The following is a 17184-nucleotide window of genomic DNA, read 5'->3' as shown; positions in this document are numbered from 1 at the left end:
GAGTATTATGTAAAGACAAACTGATGTCAGTCTGGTCTTGGGTTTGAATAGAGTCATCTCTACTCTAGGAGCTCCAATCTATATGTCCAGGATCCTCCAGGCTCAGGGGTTCATATTTAAAAGTTGAATTGCTAAGCTTCAGTAACTGTCATCACAATCCTAAAATAAACTTCTGTCAGCAACAATTTGCTTTTGCCATTCGCTATAAGCCCACAACACGTTCCCTTACTCGGATCAGTACATAATTCCACTGAACAGAATCATAGGTTTGTTTAGAGTCAGCTTTGCATTAATGTTATCAAATCATCTTTCCAAACAAAACAGCAGTAGATGCTCCTGCCTTTATATTCACCAGTAAGGTAAAAAGTTCTTTACATCCATGGATATAGTCATCAGCATATTATAAACAGATTCAAATTTTAACTCAAGTGGTCAACTTCATTCATCACATTCATAAATTTAGAGAAAACCTCCCATAAGAATATTTTCTAATTTACCCTGTCTGAGCATTGGATGTATAAATACTCGAGGTTATGCTATGCACGGTCATTGTGTGGCATCTCAACTTACATGGCACATATATACAAATACAACCCCTGGCAAAAGGTGTGGAATCACCACTCTTGGAAAATGTTCATTCAATTCGCATTCACAGTCACTGATGGGGTGCTGCGTTTGCGTGAGTGCTGCGTTGATGATGTGCTAAGACGCAGTTAAACACAGCAGTTGAACATAAGCAGGATAACTCAAGCAGCAGGAAGACACAACAACAGCAAGAAACTCTACTGCATGCTGGACAGACTGCAAGCAAACACCCTGGGAAACATCTCTTACATGTCTGAGTCCCACTCTGTGTACCTTTTAATATGTTCCCTCTACTCCTCCTTTTCATATTACTTTCCAGCGTTCCCAAAATCTCACTTCTTTATCCCTCTGCTCCACCCCAAAACTTGTACATCTCACCCTCACTGCTACCATCTCCCTACTACTGCTCTCATCACCTCCTGCTGACCCAAACACCAGGACTGGAAGGCATGTGCACTCGTGTACATCCCACTCCCATGTTATTCCTCACCCTTCTTCTCCTAACCTCTGGGGATATCTCCCCAAACCTTGGTCCTCCAGTATTTCACCCCCACACCAGGCATCCTCCTTTGTCCGGGAATAGCCCCAATCCCCTCAATTTAATATCAGTCCTTGTGCTCCCAAAAACCACCCTCCTACACTTCTACAACAGTTCGCTTTCATCCGCATTAGACTCTCTTGCTCTTCTAACAACACAAAGCATCAGGCCTCGACCGTTGCAACCTTGGCAGACTGACGTCACCAGAAATCTTAAACGACATAGTCATGCGCAGGAGCGATTGTGGTGTAAAAACAAATCCCAGCAAGCATTCACCCGATATAAATCTGCTTTCTTAACATACAATTCCTCCCTTCATGCTGCCAAACAAGCCTAATTTGTCACTATTATTATTACCTTGTCATCCAGTCCTCGTCGTCTCTTTGATGTCTTCCTTGGTCTACCGGTACGCTTCCCTTTTACAACCTTCCCATTTGCTTTGTACTTGGTCCACATTTTAGACACAGCTGACTGGGAACAACCAACATCTTTTGTGATGATTTACTTTCTTGAAGAAGTTTTAAAATCCTCTCCTTTGTTTCAACTGACATCTCTTGTGTTGGAGTTATGATTTATGTCAATCAACTTGGTGCAACAGCTCACCAAGGTGTGCAAGCACTCTAACTGCAGACTATTTAGCAGATGTATTCTGATGCAGATGTTTATTTTAGAACTGCAAAGTACATGGCGATTCCATAATATTTTCCTCAGGATTGAGTGATTCCATATTTTTTTCCTCTGCTTGATCTTCAAAAACAGTTGCAAAGCCATCCAGAACAGTGTGCCCGAGTACAGGGAGGAGGACTCTTAGTAAACAAAGCAGTCGTCCTCCCTGTCGGAGATGCTCGGTAATCACTGGGTGGGACCCGGTGATTGACAGCCGCGAATGGGCGGTGCAGGTAGGGTCCGTGCGCACCCCCTACCCGGAAATACAAAATCACATATGTATACGTGATTTTGCACACCCCTGCCACCCTGTAGCAGTATATCTGTTATAGGGCGGTCGGGATGTGGTTAAAGCCAGAAGGTTGAAATGTTAAATGAAAATAGTTTTGAGGCATGTCTGTGATTGTTTTTTTTTCTACACAATTAAACTGAATGAACATTTTCCAAGAGTGGTGATTCCATAATTGTTGCCAGGGGCTGTAATTGGAGGATGATTATAAGGTTTAAACATTTCTCTCTGGTTTTAAGATACAGATGGAAGATATAAAACATAATGAAACTATTAAAGCAAAATAGTTTAGAAAAAAAAAAAAAGTAGAAAAGAAATGAAGAAAAAAGTTACAATGTGTAGTCTAACACGTGAAAATGGATACTAACATTTATAGGTAAATTTGATCCAGGGAATATCTAGTTGGGGTTCAGGAAGGAATTTTTCCCCCCTGCTGGAGCAAATCGGACCATGCTTTGCTACGGTTTTTTTCCCTTTAACTGTGGGTATAGAATTGTGTATATAGGACTGTATTTTTTTTTCCCTTTTCATTGAACTAGATGGACTTTTTTCAACCAGACTAACTATGTAACCAAGTAACTTAATGAATACTGAAGGAGTCCATTTTTCTGAAGGTCCTTGTAATTCATTGTATGGTGGTACCAGCACAAATTACACATTTGTTTAGCTATCCAGGGCATCCTTTTATTTTCCTCCACTAGCAGACAATGTCAGGCAAAATGTGTAGAATTCTCTTGCAAAATAAATATTTCTGGATGTACAGATTCACCAGTCTTCAACATAACCTAAAAGACACAAACTCTCCAGAAAATTTAATTATTCTATCTTCATTTTATCATATTCAATTTCCAGATGGTCATACTCCTGTGTTAACTGAGAAAATGTTATCCAGGTCTTGGATTATTGGTTATTTTTTTGCTCAACTTTGACACATTAGGATCACACATATTAGACCTGGTATTTCTCCCTTGGTTATTTGGATATGTTTGTATCTTTTGATCCTTGTGTTAAGCATCTGTCCTAAACAATTGTTACATCAATTCTTATAGCCTTCTTATTTGATCTCCTCCATAAAATGGTCTGCCTCAACAATATTTAGTTTAAATCATGAGGATTTGGTGTAACCGTTAAAATATTTTCCTCGATATCCTCATTCAAGGTACCTAAAATCATGCTCCGAAGTACCAAGCCTCCACACTCAAATGCAGGACTAAAGATCATTCATATAGTGTAAGGCTAGGTTCACACCTATGCATGTTGCGTTACTGCCTGTTTTTTTTCTTCATTTTTTTAATTTTTCTTGTTGCTAGGCAGATTTAAAATGCAAAAAGCATCAAAAATACCCTACATGCTTTTCTGTAGCATTTCCATTGAAGTCTATAGAACCAAAAACGCAACCGTTTTCGTAAAAAAAAAGGTCCGACCCTATAAAAAAAAAAAACCGCACTGAGTGAAAACACGGAGATGCGAACATGTCCCATAGGAAATCATGTTAAAAATGGACTGTGCTGCATTTCTGCAAAATGCAAAACACTGTGGAAAACGCTTAGGTGTGAACCTAGGGTAAGAGTTCAATCACAGTTTCTATGGTGTGCAACAATTCATTGGGAGACTCATTTTGAATTTGTCTGAACTTCCCATATGTAGTAACATCAGATGATACATCAGAGAACACACACAATTGTTTTAATATATCTGTTGTGTTAAGGCACTGAATACATATCTTTTTAATTCTCATCCATAGACCATTTCCTATAGAATTTTGCTTTAATATTTCTATATCAGATGGGTGTAAATTGTACATATCTCTAACATGCTGCAAATAACAAAACCATTTTAAAAATATATTCAAATCATGGAGAGGAACCATTCCCATTTCTTTAAGGATTGCATCCAGTTCTTTTGGCTTCAGGACTTATTACAAGCTGTACTTCACCTCTGTTATTAGTTATAAAACTGTGGTAAATAGACTGGGTGCAGCTGGTAATGAATTCTCAGATTTGATATGAGAATATTTCCTAATTGATGCAATTTGAGTTTGTATTTTCCTGCAGATTGTTGAATTTTAGATTTGAAGCATATCTGAAATCCTGTGAATTTCTCTGTAATTCTATAATTCTTAATTTCAGTTTCTCCAAAAATAACTTCATGATATTTTAAATTGACATTTTATTGGTTTCTGACTGGCTTTGTAATATTTCACAGGTCTTGTTGCCTTATCAATTTAATTGTCCTTACCACTTACATAATCTTCCAAATTTAAAAAGTGTTACTAAACTCAGAACCCTGCATTCACTATACCTTGTCTCCCACAGTACACAGAACATAGAAATGCATTTATTTTAGTAAATATAAACTGTTAAATACCTTTTCTCATCAGAAGTTAGAGCAGTCTTGTGACTTCAGCAGAGCACTGGTTAAAGCTTGTAGGAGTTTTCTTACTGCTCTAGGAGGATGCAAAACCCCCTGACCCTTTGTCTGAACAGTGCTGATTGGCCCTGTGCTGATCACATGCACTCTCCCAAGAAACAAAACCTCTCTAGCAATAAATACCAAACTGAGCATATGTATGTGACTACAGATTCAGTCTGCATCAGGTGGTTATTTCAGCAAGAGGAGGAGCAGAGAAAAAAGGACCAAACAGACTTTTTACACAATGCAGAGGATTAACCCCTTAGGTTCCACAGTGAGTATCACAAGCATGCTTTACTGCATATACAGACTGATTTTACTGTTGTTGGTTTAGTAACACTTTAAAGATAAGCCCTGCACAATACAACCTTTTCTCTTACTCTCTGAAATTTTGCTATCAAACATTTTTCTCTAAATATTCCCTCATTAAGGTCCATGTCTGCTTACATTTTCTGAAAATTCATAAAGGACTGCCATTACGCTTAATATATTTTAACACCCATCTGTTAACTTTATCGACTATTTTATCAATATTTACACAGAAATATTGCTTACTCACCATATTTGAGGCTCAGTCTTGAAAATTCTCCTGGCGTGTACAGGTGTCTTGATCCATGGCACAGTCTTCTGTTTAGCCTATCTCCAGATTACAGTTCTGGGGTTCAAAACTTTTTAAAATTTTTGGATCAGACTCCTAAGTTACTACCAAACGCTCGAGTCACAGCACAGCTTCTAGGTTCTCACAGGTCTTCTGTCCACCTCAAAAGGACTGTTGTCACTGCCTACTTCTCTTAACTCCTTAGTACTCCTTCTGGTCACTTGGACTGCACCAAGTTGTAAATAAGGATCACTAATAATTTAATATAATTATTAAAATTTGTGTGGAAACAGGAGTTTCTGCAGCAAGCTGCTTCTTTCCAGAGAGTTATCTATTGAATCCACCAATATATAACAGAGTACTTGCAAAATAATGATGATCAGAAGCCTCTAGAGCAGTGGTCGGCAAGCCGCAGCTCGCGAGCCACATGCGGCTCTTCACACACTTGGGGAATAAATTACTATAGGGGGGATGAATTACTATAGGGGGGATGAATTACTATATGGGGGATGAATTACTATGGGGGATGAATTACTATATGGGGGATGAATTACTATAGGGGGGATGAATTACTATAGGGGGGATGAATTACTATAGGGGGGATGAATTACTATATGGGGGATGAATTACTATAGGGGGGATGAATTACTATAGGGGGGATGAATTACTATATGGGGGATGAATTACTATATGGGGGATGAATTTTCAGTTTTAAAAATGTGGCTCTCAAAATAAACTTCAATCGTGGTTTTGGCGAGATTTGGCTCAGTTGAAAAAAAAAGGTTGCCCACCACTGCCCTAGTACAGTGGTCGGCAAGCCGCGGCTCGCGAGCCACATGCGGCTCTTCACACACTTTAATGCGGCTCTTCTGTGTGCCGTGCACCCGCTCCCCTCCCTCCTCTCGGGTGGCCGCCCCAAAAGTCAGGACTCTGCAGCTAGCCCCGCAATGAGCAAACTGCAGCCCGGCGGACCTTTTAATCCGGCCCGCGGAGCGTGCAAACATTGGCTGTCAGGATGTAGGCGGGGCAGCGTGACGAACTCCTCTCCTCTCACAGTCGACCCTGAAGACCGGAACGGCGCGGGAACACTGCGAGAGGAACGCGCGGAGCAAAGGTAAGTGAATTGTCACAATATGGGGAATGAATTACTATATGGGGGATGAATTACTATATGGGGGATGAATTACTATGGGGGATGAATTACTATAGGGGGGATGAATTACTATATGGGGGATGAATTACTATATGGGGGATGAATTACTATATGGGGGATGTATTTTCAGTTTTAAAAATGTGGCTCTCAAAATAAATTTCAATCGTGGTTTTGGCGAGATTTGGCTCAGTTGAAAAAAAAGGTTGCCCACCACTGCTCTAGAGTACCCAAGTTCTCCTATCATAACAAGCATAAGGACACTCCACCCATCCAATATATGTCTGATCTATATTATGCACCTAGGTGGCTTCCATGCATGCAACAATGTATACTATATTCTAGACCCTTACACAATTTCTCAGCAATCAAAAAACCTTCCATGATATACAGTTTCCTTCTCCATCCACTTAGATGTAAATACATTCTACTTGTTGCAGTTTGCCTTTTGAATATAATTGGCATAGGAAGAGTCTGCCAATTCCAGCAATCATGAGGACTTCCCTTTTAATTTTTAATTATTCTATTTAATTAATGGGCATACAAGGATAAGATCAGACCTATATTCTTATTCAAATTAATCACTGTATCTATTATCCCTATTTCAGCAATCACTGACCCATACATAAAAAAACAAAACAAACAAAACCGCAAACATTCTTATGAAAATTTAACCTCTACCTGTAATTGCTCAAATGTTTTTAATCGATTTCCTGAATAGAAATGTGTAATTGTTTTTAAATCTGCCTTCTTCCAACCACAAAAACCATGTAATCTCAAATTCAAAAAGTGCTTAATTCTCCCATATACGAGATATATTTGTATAATCAATTGGAGTGTGTTTCGAACACTCCCCCATTCTCCCCATAAGATGGATGGTAGGATATTTAGAAGAAAAAAAACTTTACATAGAAGCAAGTTACCTGACGTTTTCGTCCTGCTACAGCCAATATTGGTAATACACGCCAATGCTGAAAAGTAAAAGAGCCAGTCACTACCAGTGGTAAATAAAATTTCTCACTTGTTTGTACAGTAAATCCAAATACCTATTAGAGGGAAAAAAAAAAACACAGAAAAAAAATAAATCAATGCGTTTTCTTCAAAATCATTAATATATTGTCAGTTATGACCAAACTTTGCCTGTACATCCCATGACTTCCCTTTATTTTAGAAGGTATAAAAAACAAAACAAAAAAAAACAAACAGTTACTTACCAGTAACTGTCTTTCTAGAAGTCTTCCAGGGTGGCTACTTGAGAGATACTGGCTCCGCCCTCTACAAGAAAAACAATACTGAGACAAGTTGAAAAGCACCTCCCCCCCCTTCATCCTCAGTAATTAGGTAACGTAGAAAATCATCAGTGTACACAAGGGGAGAAACCAACAAAAACCATCAATCGACCACCATTACAAAGTGAAAAATAAACACTGGGTGGGGTCTGGTATGGATTTTGGGGGGGGACCACATGCCATTTTTTGGGGGTTTTCCCCCAAAACCATACCAGACCCGAAAGGCATGGTATGGATGGAAGGGGGGACCCCACGCCATTTTTTAAATTATTTTTTAATTGCGGCATTTGTTTTACATTCAGCTGTCAGTGGGAAACCCCGCTGACAGCTGAAACATTAACGCATGGTTTTCACTACTAAAATACTGCATGACTTAATAAAATAACTAATGCAGTATTTTAGTAGTGTTTTTTAGTGAATTCAAATGTGCAAATCTGCCCAAATTGAGCTAAAAAAGTAAGCCACATGTCCAGGATGTTCTGCTTGAAAAACGCTCCAAAAACGCTAGTCATCTTTTCAGCATTTTTGCGTCAAATCAGTGTGAAAGCAGCCTTAAGGTAGGAGTATTTCTTGTTTATCATCTCAGGTAGCCATCCCGGAAGACGCTTAGGGAAAACCACAGTTACTTCCCGGTAACAGTCTTTCCAGGAGTCTTCCAGGACGGCGTCTTTTTTTTTCCCCCATTCAGTGTTTATTTCTAAAATTGTGATGGTGGTGGATTGATGTTTTTGTTAGTTTCTCCCCTTGTGTACACTGGTGATAGTCTATGTTACCCAATTACTGAGGACGAGGGGGAGAAAGGGGTTTTTAATTTGTCTCAGTATTGTGTTTCCTGCAGAGGGTGAAGCCAGTATCTCTCATCCTGGAAGACGCTTAGGGAAAAACCCATTTAGTATGAAGACACATCAAGCTTCTAGATTGTAGTGTATAAAGATTCTGGATTGCAGCTTGTGTCCCACTCAGACTGGCTGAGAGTTCTATACATCCCATACATTAATGGTGGTCAACTTGAAAATTACAGAGGCCACACTTCCTGTAGCCTCTTTTTTAGCAAACATCAAGTATTTTTGGCAATGTGCTGCAAAGAACGCCAAAGAGGAAGTTGGAGCTATCACTTGTGTAAGTATTGGCAATAACCTCCCCAACATTGGAGTCAGAGGACCCAATAATAACTCCCAGCACTGGTGTGTGTGGATGCAATACAAAACCCCAGCACTGGTGCCAGTGACCACAAAAGTAATCCCGAGCATTAGTGTCAATTAACCCCTAGCAATGGTGTCAGTGGACACGACAATAACCTCTAACATTGGTGTTAGTAAGCAAAATTATGATTCCCAGCACATATATTAGTGGCAGCAGAAATAACCCCCAGCATTGATGTCAGTGACTGCAATATCAGAGTGAAACCAGATGAGGGGAACGGTGTCTGGTGAAGATTTTCAAGAAAGGAATTTTAGAGGCAACTCAAAAAAATGTCTTAATTGTCCATCACAGAATACAAAAGAGTTCATTTTTAAATTGCTGGGACACTCAAAAGCAATCCCATTTAGGAATGGGAAACAGCAAATGGCCAAAAGGCCCAACAGAAAAAAATCTTAACATAAGAGGACGAAACACTAATAAGACCCTTACACAGCCACTTGCAGGACTTTCTGTCCAAGGCCAACATCCATCAAGCCAACCAACACTTCTAGTAGAGTGGGCCTTCACAGGAAAAGGAATCCCACCTTTCAGGGCATACATCTATAATGGCTTCTACTTCACAAAGTTAATTTTCTCACACAGCACAGGCATACTTACAAATACTCCCCAAAAAACATTGTGCTGAGCCTTCCAAGTATAGGGATACCACATGTTTGAGACTATTTTTCACAGCCTAAATGCATAGAGGGGCCCAAAATCCAAGGAGTATCTTTGGATTTTTAAGGCGCATAAATTACATATCTGATTTCCTGACTACCTTTCATATTTCTTGAGTCCCTGAAGTGCCAGTACAGGATAAACACCCACAAAATGATCGCATTCTAGAAAGCAAATACCCCAAGGTATTTTCTGAAAGACGGTGAGTCTTTTGAAAATGTTTTTTGCAACAAGTTTTTGGAAAATGTAGGCAAATAGTCAGTCAGACATGCATAAAGGTCAGTTCAGGCGCAGGCAGAAACATGGTCAGCAAACAGGTAAATAATTGGTTCTGGCAGCAGACAGAAACAAGGTCAACAGGCCAGGGTCAGAACAGGAGGCAGGCAGAGGCGACACTGCACTGGTGTGGCAGCGATCAGGAACATGGTTGCTAGCCTACACTGGTCTGGTGTGGTGTTGAGCAGGAAAAATGTTGCTGGCTGTACTGGTCTGGTATGGTGGCAATCATGAACACAGATTCTAACTACATCAGTTTGGCGACTAAGTGAATGTTGTGGTGGAGATTGGAGACACTTAGAGGGAGGGCAGTAAAACACTGCGGTAATGCCACAGTTTCAACACCCCTCAACCGCTACACCCTTTAGCTAGAGAGGAAGTGGCCAGGGGTGTACACATGCCACAGTTGCGTTGCTTTGCAGCTGTGGCAGGAATTATACCCCCAACGATGCTGGGTGGTGTCAAGCTTTGATACAACGTATTTACCAGTATTCAATCACCTAAAAGTGGACCATAACCCAACAGCCTAAGAATGAATTCTCCTGTGATGTATGATTAAAGCGATTCTAAAGGTTAATTTTTTTTTTTTAAATAACAAACATGTCTATACTTACCTGCTTTGTGCAGTTGTTTTGCACAGAGCAGCCTGGATTCTCCTCTTCTCAGATCCCCCTTCGAGCTCTCGTGCTGGGAGCACTACTGCACACAGAAGCTTTTTTACCTTCGTGCATAAAATGCACGAAGGTAAAAAAAACCTTCAGCCTTTACAACCATTTTAAGAGAATTATTGGTGCCATTTTACCTGCCAAAGGATTTGTATTTGTTTGGCCAGTCCTGGGATTTACACAGCTCTGCAACATAGCACAGTCCCATCTGATAGAAGACCAAGATCTGCAGCAGGTAAACACTTCAAGACCTTCTCCCTCCCCTAGACTGAGACTGGACAGTGAAAGGAGAAGTAGTAGACTGATGAACCCATTTCTGTCACTCTGATCTCACCCAATGGCATAATCTCTTTTAGCACTTAAACTATTAATAGGCTCCTTTGGCTCCCTCCAGTTTGAGCTATGCTGTACAGGCATGGTGAGGAGCCGATACCAGGAAAAATGTAGGTACTTAACACTGCTTCCATTTCGTGGACACAATACTAACTCCCAACATTGGTGTCAGTGAATACACTAACCTCTCCTTTGAATGAAATGTTACTCCTATCCTTTACAGCAGGGGTGTCAAATCGACGGCCCTCCAGCTGTTGTGAAACTACCCATCATGCCTCTACCTTTGGGAATCATGCTTGTAACTGTCAATCTTAAGAACAGAGGTATACAGCTCAGGTAAACAATCCAGATCAATCCATGACAGGTGCAGGCTCTGGCTCGCCACCACACACGATGCAATAGGAAGAAGAGTCAGCCGCACACCGGAGGATTGATGAATATAGTGTATATTTATTGGTTATGATTAAGCAGAAGATTGTGTGAACTGAATTAACAGGTCAGGACAGGTATTCATGCCCTGGTGTTTTGTGTGTCCTATGGATCAAAAAATATACACTACAGTGGGGATCGAAAGTTTGGGCACCCCAGCTAAAAATTTGTATTAATGTGCATAAAGAAGCCAAGGAAAGATAGAAAAATCTCCAAAAGGCATCAAATTACAGATTAGACATTCTTATAATATGTCAACAAAAGTTAGATTTTATTTCCATCATTTACACTTTCAAAATAACAGAAAACAAAAAAATGGCGTCTGCAAAAGTTTGGGCACCCTGCAGAATTTATAGCATGCACTGCCCCCTTTGCAAAGCTAGGACCTGCCAGTGTCATGGATTGTTCTCAGTCATCGTCTGGGAAGACCAGGTGATGTCAAGCTCAAAGGTTTTACAATTCAAAACCCACGTTTGACTGCACGATCCCTCCAGAAAGATCTGGCAGACACTGGAGTTGTGGTACACTATTCCACTATAAAGAGATACTTGTACAAATATGGTCTTCATGGAAGAGTCATCAGAAGAAAACCTCTTCTACGTCCTCACCACAAAAATCATCATTTGAACTTTGCAAATGAACATATAGACAAGCCTGATGCATTTTGGAAACAAGTTCTGTGGACCGATGAGGTTAAAATTGAACTTTTTGGCCGGAATGAGCAAAGGTACGTTTGGAGAAGAAGGGGCACAGAATTTAATGAAAAGAACCTCTGTCCAACTGTTAAGCATGGGGTTGGATCAATCATGCTTTGGGGTTGTGTTGCAGCCAGTGGCACAGGGAACATCTCACGAGTAGAAGGAAAAATGGATTCAATAAAATTTCAGCAAATTTTGGATGGTAACTTGATGCCATCTGTGAAAAAGCTGAAGTTAAAGAGAGGATGGCTTCTACAAATGGATAATGATCCTACACACACCTCGAAATCCACAGGGGATTACATCAAGAGGCGTAAACTGAAGGTTTTGCCATGGCCTTCACAATCTCCTGACCTCAACATTATTGAAAATCTATGGATAGACCTTAAAAGAGCAGTGCGTCACAGACAGCCCAGAAATCTCAAAGAACTGGAAGACTTTTGTAAGGAAGAATGGGCAAAGATACCTCAAACAAGAATTGAAAGACTCTTGGCTGGCTACAAAAAGCGTTTACAAGCTGTGATACTTGCCAAAGGGGGCAGTACAAGATATTAACTCTGCAGGGTGCCCAAACTTTTGCAGACGCCATTTTTTTGTTTTCTGTTATTTTGAAAGTGTAAATGATGGAAATAAAATCTAACTTTTGTTGACATATTATAAGAATGTCTAATCTGTAATTGAGATGCCTTTTGGAGATTTTTCCATCTTTCCTTCGCTTCTTTATGCACATTAATACAAATTTTTAGCTGGGGTGCCCAAACTTTCGATCCCCACTGTATATTCATCAATCCTCCGGTGTGCAGCTGACTCTTTTTCCTGTTGCAGCTGTCAGTCTTGCAATACCTCATGGGACTTGTAGTTTGGGAACAGCTGGAGGGCCACCAGTTTGACACCTGTGCTTTACAGCCAAAGAAACTGGCATCTGGAGCCTCTGTCTGAAATGCAGTTGCCATGATGTTGCACATGTGATTAGTTATTACACGAGCCATCTAATGGCTTGGTAGTTCAGTTGGAGGCAAGACGCACTTGTGATAGTATTTGTGGCATGCCTGCTGTGGGGTCACCCACTGATCTGTGTGTCCATTCACATGCAGAGAGGCGGCTCGGCCCCACCCACTCTCTTCTCATTGACTCACTGGCTGTGATTGATAGCCGTAGGAGCCAATGGCTCCCGCTTTTGTCTCAGCCAATGTCCTGGGATAGCCAGTGCACATCGCTGCATCAAGAGGGGGATTAGGTGAGCATTAGGGGGACCTGGGGGGGGGATGCTGCACAGAGCAGGGTTTTTTTTACCTCTATGCACAGAATGCATGAAGGTAAAAACCCTGAGCCTTAGAACCACTTTAATGTTTATTACTGCTCTGAACACATTGCTGCATTATGTATCATTACATAGCTGTGTATTTTGTACCATCTATAGAAAAACAATGCACCTGTGTTCAGATACGTCAAAACACACACACTCCCTGATTGCATAAATTGCAAACAAGATTGTAAATATAGGGACACACACACTTTTACAATCTCACCTAGATTTACCAACAACAGTATAATGGAAGGCTCTACTTTAGATAAAAATTGAATGGGCTGCAATCCATGTGCAGCCAGTAGAAGACAATACTTTTTTTCATTTTTGATAGATTGAGGGAGGGCTATAACCCATGTCAGTTTTTTCTGCCATATGTGTTGCATTGCAGACATTTCTCTTCACTTTCTGTCCCACAATCAAGACGTGAGGGAATACAAATACGTCCCACAATCAAAAAGTGAGGGAATACCTGGTTGTCTTCAGGTGTCTTTTTTCCCCCTCTAATTTTAACTTAGTGATAAATGACCCATAAACAGGAGTATATCCTTATGGTGAAATTATTACACAAAAATAAAGTGAATATAGTACCAGTGATAAAAAATATCATGTGCATAAACAATATATTCAGTCCTAATAATCATTCAATATATTACCATATAAATGTGAATCACAAATACAAAAAAAACATCCGTGAATGATCAAAATGTAAAGTCCATGCAAGTGAAACTGTGTTAAAAAGGTGATCTTCACTCACCTCCACACAATGACCCACACAGGGCCAAAAGGCTAATAATCTCCTCTGTACCAGATCCTCATAAATATGCTCCTCATCCAGGGACCACAAGGTAAATTGAGACTCCTCCCCCCAGCGTATCTATTGCGCTCCACTCAATGGCATATAATTGAGACACAAAAAGATCCTTCCATAGTGCAATGATGTTTATTTGGAAGTAAATATAGAATAAAATTGCACTCGCATGTATTCCCCTAGTACATCAGACTGCCAGCACATCCCATGGGTGTACTGCATGGAACCTGGGGAAACCAATATGGCCGCTGCGTCCGGACATGCGTTACCTCGTGACCGGAAATGGCGTACCAACGCGTTGCGTCACGTGCGTCGTGACTTCATCAGGGTTAACCCCCACCGGTGACCATGATATCTTTATATAGGAACAGACCAGATGTCGTTCCTAATGAGAGGGTGGGCTCCCAGCGGCCATTTTACCGGAGTCTGTCACTCTCAACACTTAGGGAACATATTATTATAACATTAAAGAAGATATACCTCAACGAGTGGCACTATTATATGAATATATACAATGGCCAACTCACTGGAGGATATAAATGTAAATGAGTGCAAAATTGAAAATTAAAATTAAATATAAATTACATTAAATAATGACCAGGTATTAATAATTAATTAGCCTCAGTCTATGCACTAGAAAATACCATGATATTTAAAAACCTTTATTATCATGATTTAATTAAAAACCAACCATAATACTAGGTTAAATGGACCAGAGGAATAGATGAATTATAATATATATATTATTTTAGTTTAAGAGAAATCGGGAAAGGAATATAAAAAACATTAAAAATATATAGAAAAAACCTAACATAAAAAGGGCACATATAAATTAGAATATTAAAATCAATAATATATATAAATATATGTGCCATGCTTGTACACCCATAGCTTGGGTTCACAACTATACACGTGCAACATAAATAATACCAAATTAAATATAAACACCCCATTTATAGGGCCTAAATATAAAATTATGCTTAACCGGGGGACACTATATAAATAAACCTCACAAATAAACTATTAAAAATCACTAATAAAACAATTAAGATCAAACTCCACATTGAGTCCATAAGGTGCCTGTGTATGCATGATATAAATCCATCTGGAATCTGCTTGGCTCAGAGATCTAATTTTATTACTTCCTCTCCAGTGTTTGGTATATTTTTGAATACCCCAAAACTTCAAAGCTGAGGGATCTTTATTGTGTTGCTTTAAGAAATGTTTGGAAACACTATGTTTCGGGAATCCTTTCTTTATATTTTGGACATGTTCCCTTATGCGTTTCCAAAGAGGTCTTTTAGTCCTTCCTATGTATTGAAAACCACAGTCACATTCCAAACCATAAACAACTCCTTCAGTATGTCAAGGTCCTACCTTTCCCCAGAGGTTATGCTGCTCCATGTGCTGGCATCCATCTTAGGTTTCTGCAAAGCATGGGGGGAGCCTTTTATGCTTTCAGGCCTCTGCGGTCCATCCCCCAGAGGGGCATGGTTGATCACATTTAAGTCTGTTGTCTGCACTTGCTCTTTGCATTCGTGTCCTGTATGTTCCCTTGCAGCAAGCTCTTGTTCTGTTCTCATTGCTCTCCTGGTAACCGACTCGGCTTGGAAAAGACTATTCTCTGCTTTAACCCTTTACCTGACCTCCCGTTGCTGAACCCGGCCCGTGACCTGAGTATTCTTTGCCTGCCGTCTTGTACTGTCTGCTCCGTTGTTATAGACCCGGCCTGTCTGACCACGCTGCTCATTTTCCCATCTAGCTCCTACCAGCTGTACGCCATTGGCGGCAGTCATTACCGCAGCTGGGGTTACTCGGGGGCCGCGACCTGGTCTCAGGCTGCGTCAAGTCCATCCCCACCATCAGGGGCCCTGGTGAAGGGCAGCCTGGGGCTTAGACTCTGCGCCCTGAGGGACTCTGGTCTGTGAGTAGTGGCTGACGTCAGTCGCTGCGTGACCTTACCATAGGCCTGCCTGTCCATTCCATTGCTCCTGCCCTGACACAGTACGGCACAAAATGAAATCTCTAATTTTAAACTCTGTTCCATCATAATTACACTTAAATGTCTTACGTTTTTAACATTTTTCCCCTTAGTTTCCCTACATGCATAGCACTGCTTGCACTGGAAAAAGCCTGTTTGATCAAGGAACGTAATTTTCTTCTTCTTACTAGGTGGGTCAAGCACATTCTTCACCAACCTCATCCTCAAGGATGGTTCTTTTTCTATAAACAAATTTCGGCGGTGTCTGACATAGACTCTCTAGAAAAGTTAATATAGTCATCAGACCGGCTGATAAAGGTGGCGGCATTGTAGTTTTGTCGAAAGAATATTACTTACAAGAGTTAGAAAAACAATTAGCAGATACCACCACCTATAAAATTATTCCCAAAGATCCGACACTTTTATATAAAAAACAAATTGGTTAAACTGGTACAAAAAGGAGAAAACAAGAAGTTTTTGAATAAGAAAGAGGCAAAGTATCTGGTACCTGAAATTTGCAGGATACCCGTAATTTATACAATACCTAAAATACATAAAAATCTAAAGGAACTTCCGGGAAGACCGATTGTAAATGGGATCCAATCTGTTTTAGTGAGATTGGGTCAATATGAAGATTTTTACTTGCAACCGGCAGTCCAAAAAACTAAAGCTTATTTACGGGATACCAAGCATTTAATTCAACTATTGGATAAGATTGAGGGACATCCAGAAATGATTTTAGCTAGTGCTGATGTGACCTCCCTTTATACAATAATTGATCATGAAGGAGCTATGGAGGCAGTCACTTGGGGTCTTAAAGAATATACTAGCATTACCTGGTCTCAAAGGAAATATATATTAAAATGTTTGGAATTTTGCCTTTTGCATAACTATTTTTGGCATGACAAAACATTTTTTCAACAAATTAAGGGAGTCGCAATGGGGGCTAGATATAGCCCACTGGGAAGAGGAGGCGATCTACCAACAAACCCCAGATGAACTTTTGCTATATAATAGATATATTGATGATTTGATTATTATATGGAGAGGGATGTAGTGACTCCTTACTTGAATTTTTAAATAAATTAAATATCTATTTTAAGAACATTCATTTTTCTTGGACATATGATAAGGACCAAGTTAATTTCCTAGACCTGAACATTAAAAATGAATGGTGTAAAATTATTACTAAGACCTACTTCAAGGAAGTTGACAGAAATGGATTTATACCATTAGGTAACTGTCACTTCCCCCCTTGGTTGTACAATATACCAAAGGGACAACTAGTCAGGTTGAGA

At 40.1% G+C, this 17184-nt stretch overlaps 1 protein-coding gene across 6 annotated transcripts in view; it reads right to left on the bottom strand.

Annotated features, from left to right (window-relative positions):
- Nucleotides 1-17184, bottom strand: part of GNG7 (G protein subunit gamma 7) — a 174342-nt gene that overhangs the window by 47821 nt on the left and 109337 nt on the right. For 4 of the 6 annotated variants that reach the window (XM_089687438.1, XM_089687436.1, XM_089687435.1 and 1 more), the window contains exon 2: nt 7162-7209. The exons of the other annotated variants lie outside the window; for them this stretch is intronic. The gene's annotated coding sequence lies outside the window, so the exon portion shown is untranslated. The remainder of the gene's footprint in view (nt 1-7161; nt 7210-17184) is intronic. 6 annotated transcript variants of the gene reach the window in all.

The sequence above is a fragment of the Staurois parvus genome, unplaced genomic scaffold, assembly GCF_062004578.1.
Source record: "Staurois parvus isolate SC_StPar_1 unplaced genomic scaffold, SC_StPar_1.0 ptg000425l, whole genome shotgun sequence".
Classification (NCBI taxonomy): Eukaryota; Metazoa; Chordata; class Amphibia; order Anura; family Ranidae; genus Staurois; species Staurois parvus.
The sequence above is the reverse complement of the archived record's forward strand: the minus strand, read 5'-3'. Positions and strand labels throughout refer to the sequence as shown.